General features: G+C 42.5%; 1 long non-coding RNA gene across 1 annotated transcript in view; it reads right to left on the bottom strand.

Moving 5' to 3' along the window:
- LOC115420427 (uncharacterized) overlaps nt 1-18,378 on the bottom strand; it is a 71,399-nt gene extending 53,021 nt beyond the window's left edge. Inside the window, exons 1-3 of the long non-coding RNA XR_003935542.1 lie at nt 17,725-18,378; nt 17,236-17,353; nt 10,203-10,359 (exon numbers count right to left, since the gene is read on the bottom strand). This is a non-coding gene — a long non-coding RNA (uncharacterized LOC115420427). The remainder of the gene's footprint in view (nt 1-10,202; nt 10,360-17,235; nt 17,354-17,724) is intronic.
- Nucleotides 18,379-19,379: the final 1,001 nt, after the last annotated feature.

The raw sequence follows: 19,379 nt of genomic DNA, 5'->3' as shown, positions 1-19,379 counted from the left end.
GAACAAACACACAGAAAGCTTATAATTAGTGCTATCAAACAAATAAAATATTTAATCAGATTAATCATAAAGTTTCAATGGATTAATTTCAATTAATCACGATTAAATATCATTCATTTTTAATCTATATTAATCGTGTTTCAGCTTGCATGAACAAACAGACTCATTAAAGAAGGGAATATATCTGCACTGAACATGTTGGTCCAAGCTGGACGACACATTGGCCGTAGTGCTGACAGAGCCCAGACCAACGTAGGCTTTGCGTTAATGTGGTATTTGAATCTGGAAGTGCTTAGGTGAATATTAAACTGCTTCCTGCAGTGTGTCTAATACTTTCTGTGGGTCGACTGTTCCATTGTTTTTTTTCTCCTCATATTTCCATATTTCCATCCAGAGGCCCACGTGCTGTTTATGATCTTCCATCTTTATGGGCTGGTTCTGCTGCCTGTTACCACCGGATCACCTGACCGTTAACGCTAACTCTACTTGCACAAACTGACCCAAATGTGTCAGAGGAGACGTTCAGAGTCTTTCTACGCTGTAGATGGGTTAATTGCGTTAAAAATTTTAATCAGATTAATCATGATGATGGATTAATCTGCATTAATGCGTTAATTTTAACAGCCTATCATTAATTCTCCGAATTTCATGTTTCGCCCAAGACTATCTTAGCAACTACAACCAACATTTAGGACTGGATTAGTCTGGATCACAGACTCACACCTGGTCCAATTTCACTACTTTTTTTTTTTTTTTAAACAACTTTATTTATCATTTTCCCATAACATTGACGTCATTAACGCATTTCTTACATAATTTGTCAATTTACACCCCCCCCAATCCAGGTGGGATCAAATACATCCATATAAACACACGTTTCAAATGGGCAAACAGAACACACACACACACACACACACACACTCAAACCAAACAGTGTTGATCATTCTGGTCATATCACCAACTTTCTGGACCTCTGGCATAAGGAAAAAAAAGTCCCAGCAGTCAGTCTGTGGGCATTAAGACTACACTGTAAAAAAAAAAACATACACAAACAACAAATACTGTAAAATAACAGAAAATAACCATCTCATAAAAATACGGTAATTTTCCATAATTAAAATATAGTTTTTTGCCCTAACTTTACATGAGATTTTGCTTTTTTTTTTTTTTTTTTTTTTTTTTTTTAACTTTTTAATTATTTAATAAAGAATATTTACATGTATTAAAACAATCAAATTCCCTATAAATATATATATATAAATAATTTTCAATGAGACTCAGTTGTCCAATCCACTGATAAAAACTGTATTTGGACAGTTTATCAGTGCTTATACATGTTATACATTCACAAAAATACATTTATTCAACAGTTTTGTTGTGAAACCTCCTGTAATTACACAAGATATTTGTCAATTAACAAACAAGTCTGGTTCAACTGACAGAACAAATACTTCTTTTACAGTTACTTGTCAGTAATTTTATCTCGTTTTATTTTTATTTTTTTACAGCATTAAACTTTAAATTAACAGTTTAATCTCATGTATAGAAAAGAAATATTTGTGAAATTACGATACATTTGCAAATGTATTTTAACTGTATTTTTCTGTGAAAAAAGAAAACATTTCTTTTAAAAAATTGAAATTTTTTGGTTATTCACAGTTACAGTTTTTTCATGTTATTTTACATTTGACATGTAAAATCACAGTCTGTTTTTGTCATTTCGTTGATATTTTTCCCCATCTTACAAATACAGGAAAAATCTGCAAAATAAACAGTGAAAATTCTGTTAAATTCCAGATTTTTTTTTTTTTTTTTTTACAGTGTATCAAAAGGTCAGGCTGCAGGGTTTTGCCAGGTAAAACTGAAAGTGACTGGAAGACTGAAGACCAGAAACCATACAAAGATGGACATGACCAAAACATGAGTCCCAAAGAAACAGGAGAATATTGACATCTAGGACACTTTGGTGCTACATTAGGGTATAATTTAGACAGTCTGTCAAATTTCACTACTTTTAACCCTTTCATGCACAGTGGTCACTCCAGTGGACAGTTATACTACAGCCGATCTCTTGTATATTCATGGGTTTTATTGTTTTAGTTCCATATCAGCCGACACAGTGGACACTTCTGCACCATCACAAACACTGCAATGCACACAATTACTGTAACTTTGCTGTTCTTGATAAACCTGATCTGCACTAACATGTTTGAGTGTAAATCAATTGCTAGTTGTAATTAGGTTGTAATTAACAGTTTTCTTTAACAACAAGGTTTTTTTTTGCATATTATCTCCATAAAGTTAGTAATAACTAGTATTAAAGTATGATAAAATGTGAGACAACATCAGATTAGCTGCATTAAATGTTTTTATTTCATAGTTTTCATATCATTTTCTGTTATTGCATTTTAAATGTATGTTTCTTTGCTTCAAAAAGGAAACGCATGGTGTCCAGCTGAGTAGACATTTTTGTAACTACATAAAAAATAGGTTCATTTTAAGAAAAAATCAATCACATTGTTTTTTTCATGCCTAATGAGGAATAAAAACACCCACAAAAATGTCTTGACCAGGGTTCTTATAATTTGTGCATCAAAGGGTTAATCTGGAAGTATCTGACTTGTAGACCAGTGTTATTAACGCATGCACGCAGACTTAACAGACATTTGTCCAAATATTGAGTGTGTTAACGTCTGCAGATCAGAATTCAACATACATGCGTTCTAAGAGAATTTGGATCAAAGTCTGAACTCATTAAAACACAAAAATAAAACCTGTACATACGCCACAAAGAGTTAGTGTGAACAAGTTCAGGTTTGTCCACAAATACTGACGTCACCGATCACACACACCTGTGCACAGGGTCATTGTGTGTCTGCAGTGAGTGTGTCCTTCCACCAGCACACACTGTCAGACCCACACAAACTACACAAACCACATACACACACTGCACAACACACAACACACAACACTGTGGTTCTGTGCGTCTGCACCAAAGTAAACATGTGCAGGTGTGAATTTAGCGAACATCACACAGGTTCATCTAACACACACACACACACACACACACACACACACCTGTATCCTGCCTTTACAGATGATTCTGTAGAAATACGCACAGGAATGATCAGAAACATTTCAGTCTGTGTGTTTATATAAATTGTCAGAAAAGTTGTCAGTCACTAAAATGAACAGTAACACATAAACGTTCACGACAAAGGTTTTTCTGTACATGTAGACAAGATTCTTGGTGAACACGTTATTAACCGGTGTCGATCTGAATTCAAAGTCATCAGAAACATGTGCAGGTGATTCAAAGCACAGACCCATGGAAAATGCCACTGCTCTACAATGTCTTAGAAAGTATCTGTTCTAAACATGAAGTGTGCTAAATCTGGCATACTTTAATACACAGGTGTCAAAGATATGACCGGCGGGCAAAAACCGTCCAGTCCGGCCCCTGGGATGAATGTGTGAAATGAAAAAAATTACACTGAAGATATTAACGACCAAGGATGTTCAAATCATTTTAGTTCAAGTCACTCTAAGGTGGGTCAAACCAGTAAAATACTATCATAATAAACTATAAATAATGAAAACCGCACATTTTCCTCTTTGTTTTAGTGTAAAAATATATATATATAAAATTACACAAAAATGTTTACATTTACAAACTAGCCTTTTATAAAAAAAAAAAAAAAAATATGACCAACCTGAAATGTCTTAATAGAAGTCTGTAGAAATGTACCAATGTTCTGTCTGTTATTAAATGTTATGTATATTTGTAGATCCACTGTGATCTGTACGCTATGATGCACATGTAGAAATGATAAACTAAGGCATAATATTGTTAAAATTGCACTGATTTTTCTTCTGAATTTCCAGGTTGTTCATATTTGTTCATGTTTTGTTCAAGTACAGTTCGTAGATGTAAACATTTTCATAATGGAATTTTACTTTTTTCACTCAAAAACATAGAGAAAACTTTGGCGTTGACATTATTTATCAGTTCTTATCCTACTATTTATTTTATTTTCCTGGTCCAGCCCACTTTCTACCATATTAGGCTGAATGTGGAACTGAACTAACAGGAGTTTGACAGCCCTGCTTTAATAAGATGAATCAGAAAACACATGACCAAAGTGCTGCTTAGTTCATATTTTAATATAAATGATAGTGTTCTTCCACATATATGTTGGTTTGTGTCCGTTTATCCAATAGATGTGTAAATGTTCCACTGATAGAACCTGTCCAGTCCATGGACTGTCATGTGCAGACAGTGTTTGAAGTAGATCTGACACTGATATTCCTGTGGACTTAAACCCATTCTATCATTAACCCTTCCATGCATGAATTATGAAAAAAGTATGTAGATATTTCTTTAGATTGATTTTATTACTCAAACTTGGGCTAAAGTTGAAATGCATTTTGATTTTTTTTTTTTTTTTTTTTTTTTCAAATATGGTTTTATTTAAAAGATATTTAACCTCTTGAAAGCCAGGAAAGCACATGTTTTTGCTTTAAAAAAAAAAAAAAAAAAAAAAAGTCTATATTGGAAACATCATACTGCAACAGTTTTTTCAGATGCTTTTCAAAATTTTTATGGAATGTCCTTTGCGGTGGGCAGTTTCTTTTTTGCTTTATTTATTTATTTATTTTGTATAAAGCTGTGAAACTCTTGTCCACAAACATAGACAGAAAACCAATAGCTGGGTCTTAGGAGGTTCACTTTATGAGATCACAGAGCAGTCCAAATTCTAAAACTAAGATGATACTTTTTCCTTGTATTGTTTAGGGTCTGTAGAGAATATTGCCTTTATAACCCTTTGGAAAGTGAGCTTAAACTATGTGTCCACAACTGTGGACGTCATGCATGAAAGGGTTAATGCTACAGTTTCACAATTGGACCCAAAGCTGCCTGTGAAACTACAACCAACCAGCATATAGGACTGGATTAGTCTGGTTCAGTGGGTCAGATCTGGTAAAGTTGAACTACTTTTACTGTGGAAGCATTTGACTGGTAGACCAGTGACATCACACAGGTTCATCACCGAGTGGACAGACAGTCAAAGGCAGCACAGACGAGTTCCTGGTATTTACAGTGGAGTTACAGTCCAGTCTGAGCTGATACACACACACACACACACACACACACACACACACACCCTGCCTTTACAGACGATTCTGTAGAAACACGCACAGGAACGACCAGAAACACACTGGTCTGCTGTAGTCAAATAGTTCCAGAATAAAAGTAGTGAAACTGGACCAGGTGTGAGTCTCTGATCCAGACTAATCCAGTCCTGAATGTTGGTCAGTTGTAGTTTCACAGATACAGTCTGGGCTCAAAATGTGAAACCGTAGAATTAACAATAGAATGGGTTTAAGTCCAAAGGAATGTCAGTGTCAGATCTACTTCAAACACTGTCTGCACATGACAGTCCATGGACTGGACAGGTTCTATCAGTGGAACATTTACACATCTGTTGGATAAACGGACACAAACCAACATATATGTGGAAGAACACTATCATTTATATTAAAATATGAACTAAGCAGCACTTTGGTCATGTGTTTTCTGATTCATCTTATTAAAGCAGGGCTGTCAAACTCCTGTTAGTTCAGTTCCACATTCAGCCTAATATGGTAGAAAGTGGGCCGGACCAGGAAAATAAAAAAAAAAAAAAATAAGAGAAGAACTGATAAATAATGTCAATTCCAAAGTTTTCTCTATGTTTTTGAGTGAAAAAAGTAAAATTCCATCATGAAGATGTTTACATCTACGAACTGTACTTGAACAAAACATGAGCATGAACAAAAATGAACAACCTGGAAATTCAGAATAAAAATCAGTGCAATTTTAACAATATTATGCCTTAGTTTATCATTTACACATGTGCATCATAATGTACAGATCACAGTGGATCTACAAATATACATAACATTTAATAACAGACAGAATATTGGTGTGAGTTTCTGATCCAGACTAATCCAGTCCTAAATGTTGGTTGGTTGTAGTTTCTTAGATATAGTCTTGGGTCAAAATGTGAAATTGTAGAATTAACGATAGAATGGGTTTAAGTCCAAAGGAATATCAGTGTCAGATCTACTTCAAACACTGTTCGCACATGACAATACATGGACTGGACAGGTTCTATCAGTGGAACATTTAGACATCTATTGGATAAATGGACGCAAACCAACATACACTGTAAAAAAAAAAAAAAAAAATCCTGTTGTTTTTACGGAAAAAAACTGGCAGCTGTGGTTACCAGAACAACACTGTAAAAACACATCCAACTGTAAACACATTTACGGAGTAACATGTAGATTCAACATTGGATTTAAATGATAAATGGACTGCACTTGTTTAGCACATTTTCTACACCTTCATGGAGTCCACAGCTCTTTCCAAAGACACCAGGTCCAACTGGGAACAATTTAGGGTTCAGTGTCTTCTGTGGACACTTGGACATATGGACAGTCAGAGCCAGGATTCAAACCACCAACCCTTTGGTTATTGGACGAGCCGCTCTACCAACTCTACCAACCCATTCATTTACAAGTCTGAAATGTTAAATTGTCAAATGTTTACTTTTTTAGGACATTTTATTTAACAAAAAAAAAAAAAAGAGCAAATATGCCATTATTTCAACATTATAGTCTTTGCAATTTAAACGGCACCACATTGTTTTTCAGTTTACAGTTTTATTTTCTACGTACAAATCTGGTTTTGTTCACATACTCTTCCTGTAAAAACTACAGCTAGATTTGATTTAATCATTAACACAAAAATCTTTTCAAATAAACAACTTTGCATTGTATTGTCACTTAGAGTTTTTTTTATGTTGCAATTTTACAACTTTCTGGTTTTAATTCTACAGTCATTTTTTACAGTGTATATGTGGCAGAACACACCATCATATACCTGGAAAACAGCAGCAAAACAGCCCTTTGGTCATTAGTTTAACAATTAATCTGAGTGAAATATGTAACATTTAGCACATTTAATGTCTGAGGCAGATCTTTTTTTTTTTTAAATTGTAGATCAGTGTAATTTCAGTCTGTGTGTTTATATGAATTGTCAGAAAAGTTGTCAGTCACTAAAACACACAGTAACACGTAAACGTTCACAACTAAGGTTTTTCTGTACATGTAGACAAGATTCTCGTTGAACAAGTTATTTACCGGCGTCGACCTGAATTCAAAGTCACAGGAAACCTGTGCAGATCCTTCAGACTCAGACATGAGCTGAAGTTTCACTCCCTGACGCACAGAGGCTCAGGGTTCATACGTCACCGCTGCCCACGTCTGTTTGTGCGCGTTTTTAAGATCATAACTGAACACAAACCACAGAACACACTTTAACATCCACCTGTTTACGCTACGTGTCAGAGACATTTGCTCCGAACTCAGATTCTAATTCAACATTTAGCCCATCGCACACACACACACACACACACACACACACACACACACACACACACACACACACACACACACACACACACACACACACAAAGGATTCTTCATTCCCATTAAAACGCTGCAAACGGCAATTTGCAATCAACGAGTGTTTAAACGATCAGGAATATCTGCAGACCGTATTTGGAATTTGGTCGTGAATTTTCAGTCATGTTTTCATGCATTAACACACACTAACACTCACAGATGCAACACTAAGTACCTCAAAGATTGGCTGATCACGACTTGGCCTTTGCACACGTTTAACCCATAAAGACTCAGTGTTCCTTTTATGGCAGTTTCCAAATGAATTTTTCTCTATGTCCAATTTTTCTTAAGAGACTTATCACCATTTATTTATAATATAATCCTTTTTTATTTTGTGTGTTATCGGTGTAAATCAGTTTTTTTTCCCTGTATTTAACCCTTTCATGCATGAATTAGGACAGCCTTAATCCTGAGTGTTTTTTATTCTAAAACATAAAAAAAAACTATACAATTGAATATTTTTTTATTAACCTATTTTTCATGGGGTTGCAAAAATGTCCATTCAGCTGGACATCATGCATTTAATTTTTGAAGCAAAGAAACATGTATTTACTGATTTACTGTTTGAAATCTATGAAATAAAAACATTTTCAATGCTGCTAATCTGATGTTTTCTCACATTTTAATATATACTAATACTAGTTATTACTCACTCCATGGAGATAATATGTAAAGAAAAAAAAAAAACTTTTTGTTTAAAAAAAAAACCCTATAAATTACAGTCTAATAGCAATAACAAGCAAACGTGTTAGTGCAGATCAGGTTTATCAAGAACAGTAAAGAGACAGTAATGGTATGAACTACAGTGTATGGGATGGTGCATAAGTGTCCACTGTGTTGAATGATACGGAACTAAAACAACAAAACCCATGAATTACAAGAGAACAGCTGGAGAACTGTCCACTGGAGTGACCACTGTGCATGAAAGGGTTAATTCACTGATCAGGTAGATGTTCAGTAAAGATCAGATTAAAATTGATGGTTATTATATCAAAAACAGAGAAAAAGTGTCTTTTTCAGACCAGTCTGTCATGAACTGAACATAAACCCAGTGTGTCCATCCACTCTCACTGATCCAACTCCATGGGTTTGACTGGGGAATCAATGTTGTAGAAGATGACGGTGTTTCCATGGTAACTACGGAGCCTCTGAACGTCCAAATGGGTCATATCTGATGACCATGAAAAGATGAAGAACTGTATTTTACACCAATTATTGACATGTATTGACAGGATTAGTGGATCAACAGGTGTTAAACAGTTTAGATCAGTAGATGGTTTAGGTCACAGGTGTCAAACATGCGTCCCGGGGGCCAAATCCAGCCCGCCAAAGGGTCCAGTCCGGCCCTTGGGATGAATTTGTGAAATGCAAAAATTACACCAAGATATTAACAATCCTTTTAGTTCAGGTTCCACATTCAGACCAATTCAATCTCAAGTGGCAGGACCAGTAAAATACTATCATAATAAAATATTAATAATGGCAACTCCAAATTTTTCTCTTTGTAAATGTAAATATTTTCATGTATTTACACTAAAACAAAGAATGATTTTGCAAAAAATGTGAATAACCTGAATAAATGTGAATAACCTGAAATGTCTTAAGAGCAGTAAGTACAATTTTAATAATATTCTGTCTGTTATTAAATGTTTTTTGTGTTTGTAGATCCACTGTGATCTGTCAGTTTTAATGTACATGTGTAAATGATCAACTGAGGCAGAGTATTATTAAAATTACACTTATTTTTTCAGTTTGTTCATGTTATTCACATCTTTTGAAAGGATAGTTTGCAGATGTAAACCTTTTCATCATGTAAATTTACTTTTTTCGCTCCAAAGCATAGAGAAAAGTTTGGAGTTGACATTATGTCTATATTATTAGGTTATTTTTTTACTAGTTCGGCCCATTGCAGATCAAATTTAGTTGAATGTGACCCCTGAACGAAATGAGTTTGACAGCTCTGATGTAGATGTTCAGTAAAGATCAGATTAAAACTGATGGCTATTATATCAAAAACAGAGAAAAAGTGTCTTTTTCAGTTCAGTCTGTCATTAACTGAACATAACCCCAGTGTGTCCATCCACTGTCATTAATCCAACTCAATGGGTTTTATTGGGGAATCAACGTTGTAGAAGATGACGGTGTTTCCGTGTTCACTACGGAGCCTCTGAACGTCCAAAAGGGTCATATCTGATGACCATGAACAGATGAAGAACTGTATTTTACACCAATTATTTCCATGTATTGATAGGATTAGTGGGTGAACAGGTATTAAACAGTTTAGATCAGTAGATGGTTTAGGTTAAAGGAGGATGTTTGGGTCTTTTTGGGTTAAACAGACACATTTCAGAGGTTGGTTTATCACATACATGTTCCTCTGGTGTTTGGACGGATTTTCTGAATTCACTAACACACACATTAACACAAACTACCACAACGGATTATAATTCAAGGTCTAACATTTGCACTTTTTTTTTTTTTTTTGCACGAACACTCAGAGTAAACGATCAGAAATATTTCAGGTGCTGCTTTGGCGCACACCGGACCGGGAACTGGGAGAAGCAGAAGATGGAGACATCCAGCTCCTGCACACGCGCGCGCACACACGCTCCATCAACAGCCTCACGCACAACAGTTTAAAGCGTGATGGGGGTTTGACGTCAAAGTTACGCAGCTCAGGTGGTTTTTACCTTCGAGATGATGATGATGATGATGATGATGATGAGGGTCTGTCTCTGCTCCTTAGTCTGATCCAAACCGGGTCCCTGTCCTGACCGTTCCTTCAGCATCAGAGGAGGGGTCCGTGTGATCCGGATCAGAGGACTATCCCGGTTCGGTGTTCCTCTCCTGCAAAAGAGAAAAGAGACGTGAGGGCGTGAGCGCGCGGAGCTCGAGCGCGGGGCTTTCAGGCCTGTAGGACGCACGCGACACGGACCTCAAACTTCATGACCTGGAACCACGACTCGAGCACATTCCACCCAATAACAGACAAAACCACAAGCATCACATCATCATCCTACAGACACACCACACAAACACTGCGCACATTCTGTCATTTTTCTCCAGGAAACTCGCGCATCTCTCAGGTCAGAGGTCAAACTGTGCGCATTTCCCACCAGCTCTTCTCCTGGACTCTCTCAGATTATTTGGTTTTATTGCAGATCATTAGTGTCACATGTGAGGCTGCGCTTCTGGATCATAAAGGGGTTTTGGAGCCACGTGTCCTTTTGGCTTTTTTTATTCAAGGTGTGTCCACATATGGGCTTATGCGTAAAAGAGAGGAAACCTATCAACGGATCACGTGTCTTTTACTTCCTTCTTTTCCTTTGAGACTTTTTTTTTCACTGAAAACACTTCTTGGACTGTTTTCTTATTTTTTGTTTAGAGAAGGACCAAAGACAAGCAGAACATTTCTATACATGTAGACTAACAGTTCCGTGAACAGAATGGGCGCAGCCTGGGCCTGGAACCTGCGCCTGTTCGGTCCGCTCTGCGCCTCTGTTCGGGCTTTTCTCTGCTCTTTCCATGATCGGACTAACTCTGCTGAGCTTCACTCATGATCTGAACACAGTCTGGGATGATTCTTTTAATTCCCACTCATTCTTCTGTTCGTGTGGTTGATGTGCTTTTGTGTTTTTTTCTCGCGGCTGAAGTGAAGCTCGTGCGCTTTGTTGGTTTTTACTCCACCTTTTCAGACGCACTTTGGTGACGAGGGACTTTTATCTCCATCGCGGTGGTCACTGACTTTATACCTCTGAGCAAGACCCGCTGCTGAGGGACTACACTACTTCATGGAGGTGGACGGCTCTGTTATTTTGTGAGTGTGTGTGTGTGTGTGTGTGTGTGTGTGTGTGTGTGTGTGTGTGTGTGTGGGGGGGGTTATGTGGTGGAGGGTCAGATGGTTTGGGGGGGGGGCACTGGGACAGCGTCCGACTTTAAGGGAAGGACAGAGGAGCCGCTGGGGGTGCTTGACGTGATGGTGATTAACTTTACGACTATTCATAAAAAATACCACCTATATACGTATGAGCGTGTATTAATAAAGGGGGGGGGGCTGTGTGTGGAGTGGATATTCATACGGACACACAACACGGTCAGAGGATGAGGTAACGATTGCAGCCGATTCTTATTCCATTATTCGCCCATCAAGGATTCTCCCCCCGTGTGTGTGTGTGCGCGCGCGCGCGCGCGCGCGTGTGTGTGTTGGAACGGGGAATCCCTTACATATGAACTTTGCTTACACGGGAGTGTGTGTGTGTATGTGTGTGAATTGTGCGTAATAGGAGTGTGTGTGTATTTTCCCCACATTCATTTGGGTTTGTTTTTGCAGGGGATTGTCATTATGTTTTATTCTGTTTTCTTATTTATTCAACTAAAGTGGAACCGCACCCTCACACACACACACACACACACACACACACACACACACACACACACACACACACACACACACACACACACACACACACTCCACTGTTTGGGCCACGTGTCCACGGCCCGGGGCTCCCCGTGTTTACACGTTGCTACCTGTGTTCTGGTCTGGTTCGGTGCGGGACATGTGGATCTGGGGGGGGGGGGGCGGAAGGGGGGGGGGGGTTTCTAAATACATGGTTTGAACTTGACAAATGACAGTGTGGTATTATTTTTTGTGCAGCAGGAGTTTTGTGGCTTAAAGACTCAAAACAACCAGAACAAAACCGCCAGAGCTTCGGCTGTGGTGAAAATCAGAAGAGTAAATAAAAACAACACCAGAGCCCAGAGAAAACTGAGACAGAAAAAAGAAACCAAGCCCTTCAAATTCGGATCCAGCTCCAGTGCCGTGGATACTCCCGATGTGTGGACATGTCGAGCGGTGTCTCGGCGCGGCGAATGCGCCCTCCGCAAATGCTTTTTGGGGTAAGGGCTTCCCAGATTAATAGTTAAAAACAGCAAGCCCAGACCGCAAAAAGATTCGTGAAGGACATGAAGGTGTGCTGGTGCTGGTGCCGGATCCGGATCCGGACGGACAGAGGCACCGGAGACTCCGTGACAGTCGAAGAGGAGAGTGTTCGCTCCGTTTCTCTCTCCATCCATCCCGGCTCGGCTGATGGTTGTACCTCCAGCCATCGAAGTCCCTCCAACACTCACCCAGAGACAGCAGAGGAGCAGAGGATGGATGGACAGACATGAGAGGCAGAAGGAGGAGGGGGTCTCCGGGTGTCAGGACCACTGCTGCTGCTGCTACACTCACATCTGTCCAAGGTCCTCCCGCTTCCATCCCCTCATCCCCTCTCCCTCCAGTTCGCATCCTTCCTCATCCTTCCTCCTCCTCCTCCCTTCCCTCTGCCCTCTCATCCTCTCTTTGATTTGTCCAAACGCTCGGCTCGGCACGGCACGGCTCGGCTGCGGAGCTCTCTCTGTGCATCGGTGCGTTTTGTTGCCTTATATTCCTGCTCTCCTTTTACGCGCTCCGTCTCCCTTCCCTTCCCTCCTCTCTCTCTCTTCCTCCCTCTCCTCCTGCCTTCCCCACAGTGAGGCTTCTCTCTCCGCAGCCGCTCCACAGCTCTGGGTGAGGAGGGAGCGAAGCTGTAAACTGCTGGCAATAAATAGAGACCGAGGAGGGATCCTATTGGAGCAGGGCGAAGCTCGTCATCAGCCAATCGGTGCGTCGCTCATATAGGGACCCCCCTTTTTGAAAAAAATAGACAGCGCAAACCAAATTGTGATATATACCACAGAAAAGTGTATATTTATATGCACTCTGAAGAGGGATAGATGACGACTTTAGGCTCAGATGCGTGTGGATTTGTCTTTTATTTGATTGGAAGTTCCAGTGGATCTTTGGATTCGGTGAAAACGCTTGAATGAAATGAGCTAAAAATAATCTGAGCTCATCTTTTCGGGGCGTTTGGACACATTTGACCGCGTCTGTGTCGGAAAGAATAGATGGATGAGACGCTAAAACACACAGGGTAACCCAAGTAGTGCATTAATATTATGTACATATTGTTTTATGTCCATTCACTGAACTTGTGTTTTATTCAACTTGAATATGTGGAAGTTTGAATTGCACTGGTTTTGTCGAATTCCTGAAAATAAAAAAATAGAGCTATGCCAGGGAAAGGCACATATACGGAACCACCACAGACAAAGGTAGACTAGTTGTCATTTTCACTACAGACTGCATTCACTCACTGAGGGGTCTGTGGCGGGTTTGGGTCCACAGAGGAGGACCTGTGTGTCATGTGGGTGGAATGTGTGGAACTGGTCTGGATCATTGTTCCTTTGATTTGGAAATGAAACGCTGAAATGAGAGGGTGTTTGGACATGTATGTCCGCTTTAAAAGGCTTCATATTAGGATAAATAAGACAAAAAGTAAGAGACAGAAGCATGCGCAGACCTCACACCGTCACTGAGAACCCATAAGGGCCCTGTCCTTCCCTAACAGTCACCTCCAAGGGTCACATGACGGAAAACACCCAGAGTACACAGTGTGGACTCCAGCCTGGTTCCGGATCTGCGCATGGCACCACCACAGACCCAGGAGCGGCTGAGTTCACCGGAGGTAGCACTGAAAAGCCGAGCCTGGGTCTGGACTGCAAACCAAACCCTGGTTCTGTTACTGAGCCCCAGCAGACCCCGGACAGAGCAGAGCCCCCCTGAGCCTCACATGAAGAAGCAGAGTTCAGCACGACCCGAGACAGACCCGCCTCCACCTTTAACGGCGTTTCAATGGAAAAGCAGAAGGACGGTGAACTTACCTGCCGGAGAGTTTCTGATGCCTTTGAACAACCCCCCCACCCCACCCCAAAAAAAAAAAAAAAAAAAAAAAAAAAAACAAAAAACAAAAAAAAAAACCTCCCCTCTCCCCTCACGCAGCACGAAGCTCACAGATCGGGTCACGATCAGATCCGGACCCCAATGTCCTCTGGTGTCCCCCAAGTCTGAGTCTGGGTCTGAGTCTGAGCCCAGAAACACGGAGGCGCGCGGATGTTTGGGACTGAAGTGGAGGGAGGAGGAGGAGGAGCTCTGGGGGTCTGGAGAGAGACCCTCCTCCACCTCTGCCTGTTTTTCACTCCACTTCTGTCCTTTGGTTTTCTGCTGGTCCCACCTCAGACCATGCACTTATGTCCTTGCCTCCTCTCCTTATTTCCTTATGTCCTTGTCTTCCCTCCTTGTTTCCTTATGTCCTTGTCTTCCCTCCTTGTCTCCTTATGTCCTTGCCTCCTCTCCTTGTCTCCTTATATCCTTACCTCCTCTCCTTGTCTCCTTATATCCTTGCCTCTTCTCCTTGTCTCCTTATGTCCTTGCCTCCTCTCCTTGTCTCCTTATGTCCTTGCCTCCTCTCCTTGTCTCCTTATATCCTTGCCTCCTCTCCTTGTCTCCTTATGTCCTTGCCTCCTCTTCTTATTTCCTCATGTCCTTGTCGCCTCTCCTTGTTTCCTTATGTCCTTGCCTTCCCTCCTTCTCTCCTTATGTCCTTGCCTCCTCTCCTTCTCTCCTTATGTCCTTGCCTCCTCTCCTTTTCTCCTAATGTCCTTGCCTTCTCTCCTTGTTTCCTTATGTCCTTGCCCTCTCTCCTTGTCTCCTTATGTCCTATCCTTCTCTCCTTGTCTCCTTATGTCCTTGTCTTCTCTCCTTATGTCCTTGCCTCCTCTCCTTGTCTCCTTATGTCCTAGCCTTCTCTCCTTGTCTCCTTATGTCCTTGCCTCCTCTCCTTGTCTCCTTGCCTTGTCTCCTTGTCTCCTTATGTCCTGGCCTTCTCTCCTTGCCTCCTCTCCTTGTTTCCTTATGTCCTTGTCTCCTCTCATTATCTCATTCTTTGTTGTCTCCAGTGGTAGGTTCCTCCACTCCTCCTTTCGTCATCTCCTTGTCTCCTATCTCCTTATTCCTTGGATCCTCTCGTATCCTCATATTCCTGTCTCCTTGCTTCCTATCTCCTCACCTCCTCTCCTCTGTGTTGTCCTGCCTTGCCAACTGTCCTTTCTCCTTGCCTCTTCCCTTATCTTCTTGCTTCCTCTCCTAGCCCCTTGCCTCCTTTCCTTGCCACCTCTTCCATCCTGTCCCCTTGACTGCTCTACTTACTTCTACTTTTTAAGTCCTCTCCTCTCCTGGACCCTTGCCTCCTCTCCTTATCTCATTTCCTGTCCTAGTCCCATGTCTCCTGCACTAACCTGCTCTCCTATTCTATACCCTTGTCGCCTTTCATATCTCCTCTAATCTCCTCTCCTCCTCTCCTCCTCTCCTCTCCTCTCCTCTCCTCTCCTCTCCTCTCCTCTCTCCTCTCCTCTCCTCTCCTCTCCTCTCCTCTCCTCTCCTCTCCTCTCTTTCTCTCCTCTCCTCTCTCCTCTCCTCTCCTCTCCTCTCCTCTCTTTCTCTCCTCTCTCTCTCTCCTCTCCTCTTCTCTCCTCTCCTCCTCTTCCTTTCTTCTCCTCCTCCTCTCTCCTCTCCTCCTCTTTCTCTCTTCTCCTCTCCTCTTTCTCCTCTCTCCTCTCCTCTCCTCTCCTCTCCTCTCTTCTCTCTCTCCTCTCCTCTCCTCCTCTCTCCTCTCTTCTCTCTCTCCTCTCTCTCTCTCTTCTCCCTCTCCTCCCTCTCCTCTTTCTCCTCTCTTCTCTCTCTCTCCTTCTCTCTCTCTCCTCTCCTCCTCCTCTCCTCTCCTCTCCTCTCCCTCCTTCTCCTCTCCTCTCCTCTCCTCCTCTCTCCTCTCCTCCCTCTCCTCCTCTCCTCTCCTCTCTCCTCGTCCTCCCTCTCTCCTCCTCTCCCTCTCTCTCTCTCTTCTCCTCCTTTCCTCCTCTCTCCTCTCCCTCTTCCTCTCCTCTCCTCTCCTCTCTTTCTCTCCTCTCCTCTCCTCTCTCCTCTCCTCTTCCTCTCCTCTCCTCTCCTCTCCTCTCTCCTCTCCTCTCCTCTCCTCTCCTCTCCTCTCCTCTCCTCTCCTCTCCTCTCTCCTGACGCAGCCGGCTCGTGCTTTACTCTTCTCTCCAGTCACGACTCGTGGCTTCGCGCTGTTTCCGTTCGAACTGCCAACTCCACGTACTCAAAAGTGTCGGTACGTTTCAGGTGTGATCCGGTTTGGCCATAGAACCGCGGCACACGTGTGGTTTTCTGGCTTTAGGTGGAGGAATGTTTCGGGAACGCACGGCGTGCCGGGGTTTGGGCTGACACACGTGTTCATTCTGCAGAACTCGGTTACAGTCCTGCACAAGTAGACCGACCGGGGTCCGGTTCGCGGAGTCCCGCATGCAGCCGGAGTTCTGACCTGTAGCGGATCCTTCAGACTCTGCTGGAGGAGACCCCAAGTCAGAGCGACAGCAAACACTTACACTCATTCTGAGACTCAAAAAAAAAAAAAAAAAAACATTTCGTGACGTTTAAGACGAATCGGTACCGAATAAAAGCTGGAGGGGGAATGAAAATGAAAACGGGACTGGCGTGAGTAGAAACAGCGGGTCGAGTTTCAAACTGTATGGGCGCGAAAACAGACGAGTTTGTGTTGGTTCAGTTTGAGACGGGAGAAGGCGGAGGGGTCGCCTCACTCACCGCTTCTCCTCCGACGCCACTTCGGGAAAAAGCGGATGCCGCTGAAGTAAATAAAGCTGTTTCTGGCGCAAGGAGCAACGGCAGCGCCACAGCCAAGCCAAGACACTCCACCTCCGCACACACACCGAGCACACACACCGACACAAACACCGACACAAACACCGCCAGCAACAGCCCACTACCGCCGCTTAGTGTGGTTTCAGCACCATTGCTGCTGGACAGCTCCGGGTTTCCCCCATGTGGTGATCCGATCCGGCTCTGGATCCGGATCCGCCGCCGCAGCAGATCCTCCTCCTGCTCCGTCTTCCCTGCTACTTCAGTCCTCTTAAAACACACAAAAAGGAAGGGACAGAAAGCCGTCCTTAGGCTCAGCACACAAGGGTTCCCCTGCTCTCTGTTTTTCTTTCTTTAAGCAGCAAAAGGGAGCGGAAAAAAAAAAAAAAAATCCAAATGTGAGAAACAGCGCCAACAGACAAAGAAAGGGGAGTTTTTTCTTGTTATTTACCGAAAGGAAGGGGTGATTCCTACTCTGCAGGAAGGGGTTGCTGCGTGATGTGAAGCATGCCAGGGAACAGGTTTGTGTTCATGCGGGATATGCAGGCGAAAGCAAATACAATCAAATACTAAACAGACAGACAGACAGACAGACAGACAGACAGACAGACAGACATGTGCAGGTAGATGGTGTCACTCACCGTGCCGCGGCCGCTCCGCGCTCTAAAAGAGAAACAGACAGATTTTAGTGAGCAGAAATGCAACAGATGATGAAGAAGGAGCAGAAGAAGTCCTCCCTCCTTCCATTTGTTCTCCTCTGACAGTCCAAGTTTTTTTTTGCTCGTGCAGCAGCAGGATCGCCTCCCTTTTTATACAAGTGATCCCCGTCTGTCTATTTCTGGCGCACGATCAAAACTATGCTGCTATTTTTAGGTCACACAGTACGAGCAAAAAAGGGGGGGAAAACACTACAGCACAAAAAAGGAAGCAAGGAGGGACTTGAGGGAAGGAGGGAGGAAGGGAAGGGAAGGGAAGGGAAGGCAGCGGTACGTGAAGTGCATGTGATGGAAATTAATTTGGCCTCTCCATCTCCATCTCCATCCAACTCCGCACCGATTCCCCTCCGTTGCATCATTGCAGTGATTTTTTCGGAGCACCTCCACCTCCTCCTCCTCCTTCTGCTTCTCCTCCTTTTAAACACAGACTTTTCCTCTAAAAAACTCTCATCTGCCGCTGTGATCGACATATTAGTTGTGCTGTCGCCCTCTTCAGAAGGTCCCCGCTGTGTCACCTCCTCTTCTTCAAACTCATGAACAAATGAATCCACATTCTGTAGAACAATCTGCTTCCTGCGGGATTTTTTTTAATTTATTTCTTTATTTATTTATTTATTTTAATTTTCCCTAAGAGTCGGCGCTAAAATTTAGCAATTAAAGCTTTGCTGGCGAGAAGGAGGAAAATAATAAATAAAAGGGGCTTTTATTTTTTTGTTGAAGGGCTGCGTCAGTTACTAGGCATTGACGTCACGTTCAGATTCTCTGACTTTACGGAGCGCAGAGCTGATTAAAGACTCTGAAAACCGCTCTGAGATCAGCTCCACGGGACCAACTGAGCGTGAGGACGCTGACACGGGTGGAGGATGAGCGGACGGAGCGGCCCCCCTAAACCCCGACCGCCTCCCTAACGCTGGAGCATCTGGGTTCCATCCATCCATCCATCCATCCATCCATCCATCCATCCATCCATCCATCCATCCATCCTCCGCCTCTCCGCTGCATTTAGTTTTAAGCAGAGAAAACACGGGGCTGCTGCATCCACACAAACGCACGGAACAAAACAGAAAAGAACAGAAAAGGGAGAGCCAGAAGGAGAGCCCCCCCCCACGCTGTCCATGTGTGCCCGTGCCGCGTGGAAATTCACGAGACGGGCTTCACGGGATGGGGTGGGGAGAGAAGAAGAAGAAGAAGAAGAAGAAGAAGAAGAAGAAGAAGAGGGGCTGCGCCAGTCGCATTGCTTGTGCTATTTTTATCCACGCCTGTAGGCCAACTGTACGTCCGTAACTGCTGGCGAGCCCAGTCTGTGCGTGTGCGTGCGTGTGTCTGTACACGCACGGGCTGGGCTCTGCGCGTCCTCTGCATGGAGAAGAAGTCAGAATAAGAACAAACACGGTGTGGAGGGTTTTTATGGCACACAAAAATACGAGCGAAAGACAAAATAAAATGTCACAAAGAGACAAAAGTCTCCGCTCATAAAAACATTCTCACAACAGTAGCATGACACACACGCGCGCACCGACACCGGGAAAAGCCACATAATACACGCGCGCGTCCAAAGGCACCGTGAATCCCCCAGTCGT

The sequence above is a fragment of the Sphaeramia orbicularis genome, chromosome 6 (genome assembly GCF_902148855.1).
Source record: "Sphaeramia orbicularis chromosome 6, fSphaOr1.1, whole genome shotgun sequence".
Taxonomy (NCBI): domain Eukaryota; kingdom Metazoa; phylum Chordata; class Actinopteri; order Kurtiformes; family Apogonidae; genus Sphaeramia; species Sphaeramia orbicularis.
Note: the sequence above shows the minus strand (reverse complement) of the source record. Positions and strands in the feature narration are given on the sequence as shown.